This window comes from Alligator mississippiensis, chromosome 11, assembly GCF_030867095.1.
Source record: "Alligator mississippiensis isolate rAllMis1 chromosome 11, rAllMis1, whole genome shotgun sequence".
Taxonomy (NCBI): domain Eukaryota; kingdom Metazoa; phylum Chordata; order Crocodylia; family Alligatoridae; genus Alligator; species Alligator mississippiensis.
Genome location: NC_081834.1, coordinates 10958623 through 10967370, shown reverse-complemented (window position 1 = coordinate 10967370; position 8748 = coordinate 10958623).

Genomic DNA, 8748 nt, shown 5'->3' with positions numbered 1-8748 from the left:
GGAGAAGGGAGGGGAGATGAAGGGTATGGTGTCCCGTCTGTCTCCAGGTCTTTACATTTACATTTTCACTGACCTCTTCATTTCCATTCATCCAGCCAGCTGCCAGAACTTAAATAAAGTCCCTTGCATTAAATAGCATTACAGTTGAATTTTGGCTTCCACTCATGAAATTGTTCTCAAGGAAATAGTCTATTATCTTCACTGTCAGGGACTGACCCTTCTTGGGTCCATGCAAAGATTGGTATGGCAGACAGCATAAATGGTTGTTTAATCTTTGGAGTTTTCATCAGTATTTCACACCCTCTTGGTAACCAATGAGTTTCTCTATATAGATTCAGATTGTTAGGGGCTGGAAGGGACATTGCAGATCATCGGGTCCAGCCCCCCCCCCAATCTAGGCTGGAAAACAACTGGGGTCAAATGATCCCAATATATATGAGATATGACTAGAGTTTGGTGAGTTTTCATGGGTTACCACCCATTGAATCTCTTCTCAGTAACTTTCAACTTCTTCTCCGCTCCGTATGTATAGCTGTCTGGGCTGTGAACTCAACTGAATGCACATTGTACATGAACTGGACATGAGACTCTCTCTGTCTCTCTCTCACTATAGCATTAACTTGGTAAGTAAAGTTGAGATTTTTAAGGACGGTACTGACCTTCACTGAAAGGGTTAGGTAATTTGGGGCAATATAACCCAGTTTGTAATAGGCATCTCTGAAAATGCATGTAATCTCTCTTCCAATAAAAAGGTAGCAATTTACAATCTATGCTCAGTCTGGAGCAGCCCAATTGCTGCATGTCATCCTCTTCCTCTCTGCCCCTTAAGAAATTATCCCAAAGGTTTGCTTGGTGCACATTAGAAATTCAGCATTGTCACTACTGGACCACTCTGTCCTCTTGTTTCAGGCCCAGCCTGAGAATAATGGAATTGAATGAGGAGACGCAAGGAGAGGGGATGGCCTAAGGCGCTAAGCTTGGTGAAGGCTCACTCAGAGAAACCAGGAGGGTCAGAGGGGCAGTTACCTTGGTAACTAATATTGTCTTACAATTGTAAGCATTGTCAAAAGCCATGAATACTTCTATATGTTTTTGATAAAGCATTTCCCCCCGCCCAAATGTTGCAGCATTTACAACGGAATGAGCATCCTAGAGTCTAGAGTAACAAAGCATAACTTATTCTGGATAGTTTTGTATTTTGTTACAAATGTTTTACATCTAACAAGTGTGGACATATTTAGAGCTATTTACTGGTAGAAACACCCCACTTTCAAACAAGCTTCTGCATGCCTCCCACATGTTGGAAGAGAATGGGACTACTTGCCTAATTAAATTGAAACTACAGTCCATCCCTACTAATGACAGCAATCATTGTACATAGTTAATGAACCTGGTCTCAAGGCCCTCCCACAAAGACATTTTCGGGGTAGAAACTGATCTCATTAGGGCAAGTGTAAGAGCAGAGTAATTCTAATCCAGTGTAAATGAGATCAGAATAAAAATCCTGATTCCAATCGCGCCCAATGCTTTCTATGCAGTTAGGGTGCTGTGTGCACATTGGCTGAAGGCCAAAGTATATAGACAATATGCTCATATGACACATTCATCTGCAATTTTTAATGCACACAGTACAATCTACAGCACTTCATAACCAGAAGAAAATTAATATTCTCTGTAATAAGGATGATGTGATACTTCTCAGTCAGCAAGGAGTAGAGGGTTTAATGCTAATTGCAGATGGAGGGCTAGAGTGTTGATGGGGAAAGGAGCCTTCCATCAAATCCTGCTTTTCATTGCACTGGGGAGAAATATTTCATATATTTCCTCTTTATGCGCTTTAATAAATCATATGGGAGTACTGCACTCTGAATAAAGGATACCACAGAGGGGAAAATTACTCAAATAGCTATCCATCTTACTCAGAGCATTGCTAGCCTTTGTGACTGCATGCATGCAAGGTTCTCCCTAAAGCTATTTTCCTTGCTCTTACTGTTTATCCTTGAAGCCCCTAAACTTATGACTGCTGTTGTAGGAAATTAATGTTATAGGAAGTCCAGGATGTTTGTAATCCTTTTAATACTTTAAAAACAACTTTTCCAATTCCAGTTCAATTACAAATCTTCTCTGCAACCATGATTTGTTCTTGAGTCACAGAATAAAAATCTAGTTGGATACTATTTACTTTAAAAACAAGACCCTGGGCTGTAAGCAAACTCTTTATTCCACCAGCATCACTAATGCCTTTGATTATTACAAGGAATTTTTAAAAGGCAACTTACTTGTCAACATGTATTCTCTATGCTTTCAGCTTGGAGAATTAAAAAAAAATCCAGTCATTTTCACTTTGTCTAAAGTCAGTCTCTCTTTCAGGTTCTTTTTCACTGATTTTTATGGCTTTCAGACTCTTCAAGGGGATGGCTATTTGTTTGGAAATGTTTGCTTGCTTTTGGATGTTTAAAAATCTGGACATATTTATTTTGATCCAAGGCCACTCCCTTTCTAAATTTTACAATTGGTGCCAAATCTAAGTTGACAGCATTTATTAAAGTAACTTTCCCTGGGAGATGTTCAACCACAAGAGGGAGAAATCACTCTTGCTCTTCATTTGAATGGATTCCCCATTACCTTTACAGTTAGTGTTATTATTTAAGGAAGGATTATCATGTATTGAGAGTATCATACCACCCCCACCTCTTACTCTGATATTTGCATGACTCGCAGAGTGAGACTTAAACTATAATGGTGTGAAACACAGCTGTGTGAAGGGTTTGTAAAGGAGTGTGAAATGATATGGTACTTTATTTTTTCTGTTTTTCAGTGCATGTCAGCTGAGGCATGCATTTTCAGCTCTGATGACTTTGAGGTCCAGACTGGTTTCCAGATCCTCTCCAAAAAAGAATGTGAGCAGAGTGACTTGCTCCGGAGCACTTTGCATCTGAACTGGACCACAAAATGACAGCTGTTACTTAAGGATAAGTTTACACAGTGCCTCTCACCCCTCTCTCGGCACTCATGGGGAGGAGTGCACTCCAGCATGCTCCACTCATCCATTTCTAAACCTGGAAGTGTGGCAGTTCCATTCCTTGGAGCAGCCCCAGGGGACTGTTGCACGTCCAAGTTCAGCTCCTGGTAACTGGAATGGCTTCCATTTGAGCACATCCTCTCCCAAGAGCACCAGGGGATGCAATGCAGATATACCCTAGGATTCCTTTCCCTTACTAGTACCACAAACAGAGAACAAAATGACAATGCTCCTTCTCTGATTCACAGCCACATAATAACACGTTTAGGGTTTGATGCAAAACTAAACCTTGACCCAGAACTTAACAAAAATATTCACCCAGCTGTTATCCAGATTACAGGAATCCTTGCAGGATGGCTACTGATCTAATACATTTGGTTACAGCAGTCATTACTACTAATATTTTAAGATAAAGCCATGATAGAGTCTATTTGGATTATTTAAGGTATTTAAGTAAACTGCTCTTTGGGTTCTGTGGTTGATTCTAACCTACCACAGAAATTCCAGAGCCATTTCACTGGGTGCAAAGTATTTTGCATACGGGGTGCACCTCACGTTCAAAGGAAACACTTTTTTTTCAAACCGCCCAGAGCACGAAGCTTTGCATTGTTCGAGTTTAATATTGTGGAAATGTGAACCCATACCCGCCATCCCAGAGCAATATGCTGTATGGGAAAAGAAGCTTTAAGCCATTATTTCACCAGCTTATTTGGGCTGATCAGACCGAAAGGGACCCCTGGGCTAAATTTGGCACTTATTGATCCTTCCAGATCATGGTGTATGCATGAGAGGTCTCCAAGACCTTCAGTGCAGATACCTAGGCAGGGGTTTTTTGTTTTCTTTTGGAGGAGTGAAGGCTGCCCAGAACTTCCATCCCCCCTTTAGGCCACTGAGACAGAATCCAAGGCCAGACCGAGTCCAGACATTTGGTGCCTTCGTGCCTGTATTTGTATAGGCATCCGGGAACTGAACCCCAGATGTGTGGCAGGTGAGGATTCTCCTGCTGAACCACAGGCAATTCCACTGGGCTAAGTACAGATAGTCAAAAACCCCAAGGCTAAATTGATTTAGTCTTTGCAGGTCTAAGCTACAAAGATTGAACCAATAAGCAAATGAACAATGAACAAATTCACTTTTCATTCAGGAAATGCAGCCACATGCCTGCAGTGGCTCAAGCCAGAAGCCAGGGGGCACTAGAGCATGGATCTCTAGCATGTAGCCAGCATGGACTATGTATTTGCTTCCTCTTCCTGCTGTCCATGAGGTCCCTGGGATTTGCAGTCCACAATCACAGTAGCAGGACTCTGTAGGTTGCTCATCATTTCCTCATCCTGTTTCTAGGTGCCTCTGGGATTTGTAGCCCATAGTTGCAGCCAGAAATAAGCAAGCCAGCAGAGCAGGACAGCTCTTGCTTTGGTGGAAGCTCGGGTTTCCCTGTGGGTGGAGAGCACTGAGCCAGCCAGTGAAGCCAGTGAGCCAGCCCTCACTGCTCCAGCTAGGGAGCAGAGGGGCGGGACCAGCGCTACTGTCTGGAACAGAGAGCCCAGCCCAGCCTGGGGCTGAAAAGCATTCTGGGATGCTGGGGGACTTGATTTAGCTTGAACCATGAAGGGTCTGGGACAGAAGTTTCATAAACAGGGTTGACCTAAATCAGTTAAATCTGATACTACATTCAACCAGGTTTATCTTAAACCAGTTTCAGCCATTCTGAAACTGGTTTATGTGCACTGAACTTCTATTCTGTTACAGGGTTAAACCAGTTTCTGATCATTTAAACCGAGTTATGTGTAACATCTATCTCTAGCCCTGGTGTTACTTAGTACCAGATGGTCTCAGATATGGCAGTACTATTGCTTAGGTTACTTATAGGCAGAGTAGCCACAAAATGTGTCCCATGACCTCATCCTGTCCTGTTTTGCCCCAGTCCAACATCAGGGTTAGTGAGGGGGTTGGAGTGGGGGGAGGCTGTATCTGGTTGTCTGTGGTCTTCTTATACATTGGGTGGATTCTTTCCAGCTGGCTAGCGGGCTTTTGAGCTGCAGTAGCAAGAAGATAGAAACCCTGCTAGTATTCCTTTGGGGTGGGCGGATGGCAACCTCTGTGGGAGGATAGCAGTTTAAACAGGAAAAGGCAAATATTTCTATTCATGTTCTCTGCCCTCATGTGGTCTAGCTCTGTTTAGCTCAAGTCAGGCTAAGAGCTGGAAACTCCTGTGCTGAGAACTGCAAGAAAAACAGAGCTACCACAAAAGCTCCAGGAACTTCAAGCTTTAGGCTTTGTTTCCTGAAAAATACCTTTCCGAGACAACTTTAAAGACAAATCAGTGCTCAGTATATGCCCACCCTTCCCTAAGGCCTACTTGTTACTGTCATGTTTCTAGGTTAGTTACTGGTTTTCTAGAAGAGGGTTGGAACTGAAAGGATTACTAACATGTCTTGTTTAGACACAACAGCAATTATAATTTCAGACATGGCCTTCAGCTGAATCGGGTGCCTTGTCTTTTGGAAAGTGTTCCCATTTGCAACGGACAGTAAATAAAGCACCTAGCACCTGATGTCCAGTGGTTTATCATCTGTTTCTTAATGATTATAAAAGTGATGGTAATAGTTGTTTGGCTTTTACAGAATCTGAAAGGCATTCTTGAACCCTTTACTAGATGCAAAAAATGTTCACCAACTAGCAATTCTCATTCACAGCGATTTATCTGTCCTTTGTGCCCAGAAAGGAAGTAGTGGACATACCCCATACCTGCTCTATGATCCTTCCTTCTTCCCCAGAATACATTTGACCCTTTCTCAGATCACTGACTTTCTCACAAAACATTGAGAGAATGAATCAGATTGGCAAGTATATCCCTGTACCCACAGACCATAGGGAAATAGGTCTAGAAAGGATCTCAGGTCATCTAGTTCATGGGTGCCAACATAGGAAGAGTTGTTTCACTCCATCTGCTAGGCTCCTGGCAGGCAACTGGCAGTTGAGTGCATTGTCCCATCATCACTGCCTCATGTCCTGGCTCATTAAGGAGGTCTATGGTCCAGATACAGCCTGGGGCATGGGGTGAATTTGGCCTCCATGATCTTCTCTGGATCATCCTTCCCTGCCTCCACCACCGCAGATAGATGCTGGTGTAGCTTCTAGCACCAGAGATTCAACAGCCTTTCCTAAGTGGTCTCTCTAACCTAATGTATTTAAAACATGATATCCAGGTTAGGAAACACGGAGGGTAGAGAGAGGTCACCGAATAAGTGCACATGCTTACGGAGGAGGTAGGGGGGCAGGAATTGTCCTGTCTGTTGGAAACTCCTCTTGTATCATTGAATACCTGGCTATTCCCTCTCCTGTCCAATATCTTTAAACAGCAGTACCCTGAGGGTTAAAGGAAAGTCAAACTGTTTGGTTTTTTAAATTTTCCTTTGTGTTACAGCATGTCTCAATTTCCTTCATGAGTTGCTATATCTATGGCATGGAAATGCTGTTCTAGGAATACTCATTCATGTGAGGTGAGTACTTACCCAAGGCTTGTCAGGGAAAGAGGTGGGGGGAAGCGGGGGTGAATTATTGGTAAGTATGACAGTCTTCACTTCCCAATCCTCTCTGGGACTTACGGAGAAGTAGATACTTCAGGGGGCTAAGGCAGGAAAGAGAAAAGCTGGAGTGTATAGTTTGCATCTTTAAAAATTTTCTTCTCTGTATAAAGCAAAGTAGACTCTATAGTAAGCCAACACTGCTACGTCTTTGCTCCCTGTCCTGGAAGGGACGTGTAGTGAGCTGAGAATTAACAACTGCTCTGCTCTACCCTGGAGGCAGCTGCATGTCTGGCAGTGGTGGAGAGATTTCTGCTTTTGTAAAGCACTTTGGACCCTATTTTAAAGGTACCAGGTGCCTAAAGAAGCCTTGAGGAGTCAGGTACTCTTAACAGTTCCCCTAGGTTTCCACCTGCCTCTTTAGGGATCACAGGAACTTTTACAATGTAAAGTTTTGGGTCTCATCTTAAGGGCATTGTAGCAAGGGTATGTATTACCATTGTTGTAGGATAAGAGCAGCAAAAACAGTTCCACAATAGACTGATTTATATAATGTAGAACATTTGGTCTGTAATTCATGTGAAGTGGTTGAAAGTCTTTTAAAGAAACCCCAAAAGAAGGGGAAGAGGGGAGTGAAAAGGAAAACAACCTTCTGAAGGTGGTTTCTTTAAATTCATGTTAAATATCAAGGATACTAAATTTGCACTTGTGAAAACTTGGGAGTTTTTTTGGCCACAGCTGTACAATGATTTCACTGTTGCTGCCCTGAAAAGCAATGAGCCGGTTTACTCCCAAGTTTCATACATATCCTCTGGCATTGACAACTGAGCATATGGGGCTCTGTTATCAGAAAACTGCTGGAACTGGATTTGGAAAAAAAAAGAAAAGAAAAAGAAAGAGCGCTAGCTATCAAGCTCTATCTAGCTTGTTGTTACTTGGTAACATCTTCCTTGGTTTTATTGATTTTTTTTTTCTTGTCGCTTAGTAAATCCATTTGGATCAAAGATTTGAATACTGATTCTGTCTGGCTTAGCTTAAAAGAAGCAAAACATGACATCCCTCAAGATTAGTGTGCATCTTTATGTCCTTCTCTGACTGCTGAAACAAGTGCTAGGCATTTCTTAAGACTGATGAAATAAATTTTCAGTCTGGCAATTTTAATTTACAGATTTAACGTCTCCATTTGACTCTGTAAAAAATGGCCCTGAGCCATTAAAGGTTTAAACTTTTCTGAAGTTCGGGAGTAGAGTCTTGGATCTGTGGTTGTAGTTGTGCCTTATAGATGCTAAGGTGCTAGGGTCAGAAGAGACCTCAACAGATCATCAAGTCCAATCCCCTGCCTAGGCAGGAAAAAGTGCTGGGGCCAGATGCCTTGTTCATATTTTCTTTCCCATGGAAAAGGGTGCAACAGGGAAGGTGGGACTAGTTGAGGAATAGATCCTAGGCACTCATCTACTTTTCTGGTTCTGAGGTTAGCTGGGAACTGCCCAAGAACCCACCTACCAAATAACTTATGATGAAGTTATATGTTATACTTTGACCATACAAAGAGCCTTGTTGCCCATTCATTTTGGGCAGCTCCTGGATCTCTTAACCCCTGGATTATCCATATATTAACACATGAAACTAGTTCTAAGCGCTCTTTAAGTGGCTTAAAGTTAGGCCACTCCAGCCTAGGTTTATCTTTGATTTGTGTTATCTAGCTTGCATAACACCAATGTGTAGCCACTCTAGGACACAAGTCTTGATCGGCCTTCTACCCCTCCACTACCCCTGTGTCCGCCCCCCCAGCTTACTTTCAGCTGCTGGTGCTGTCCCAGGGGCACAGACAGGGAAGAGAAACCCCCCTGCCTGGCCCCTACCACTGTCACTGCTCTCTGGGCTGAGCTTAGCCTGGAGAAGAGAGGCAGCCCAGCAGTGGTGGTGGGGGCCAGGCAGGGGAGTTTTCCTTTCTTGTCTTCTTCCCCAGGACAGCAGCTGAAGGGTGAGGAGGAAGGGGGCACCCTTGGGGTGGGGGGAGCCCTAGGGGTGCAGGGAGTGGAAGGCACAATCCAAGGATGGAAATGATTCTTACTCCTTGGCTTAAACATGTAGTTGCTCCAAACTCAAGCTACTACTAACACAATCAACACTTGAGCAGCATAAAAATGCAAATGTAACAAGGCCCTAAATCTGTGGAATATTAGGCGGTGTTAAAGT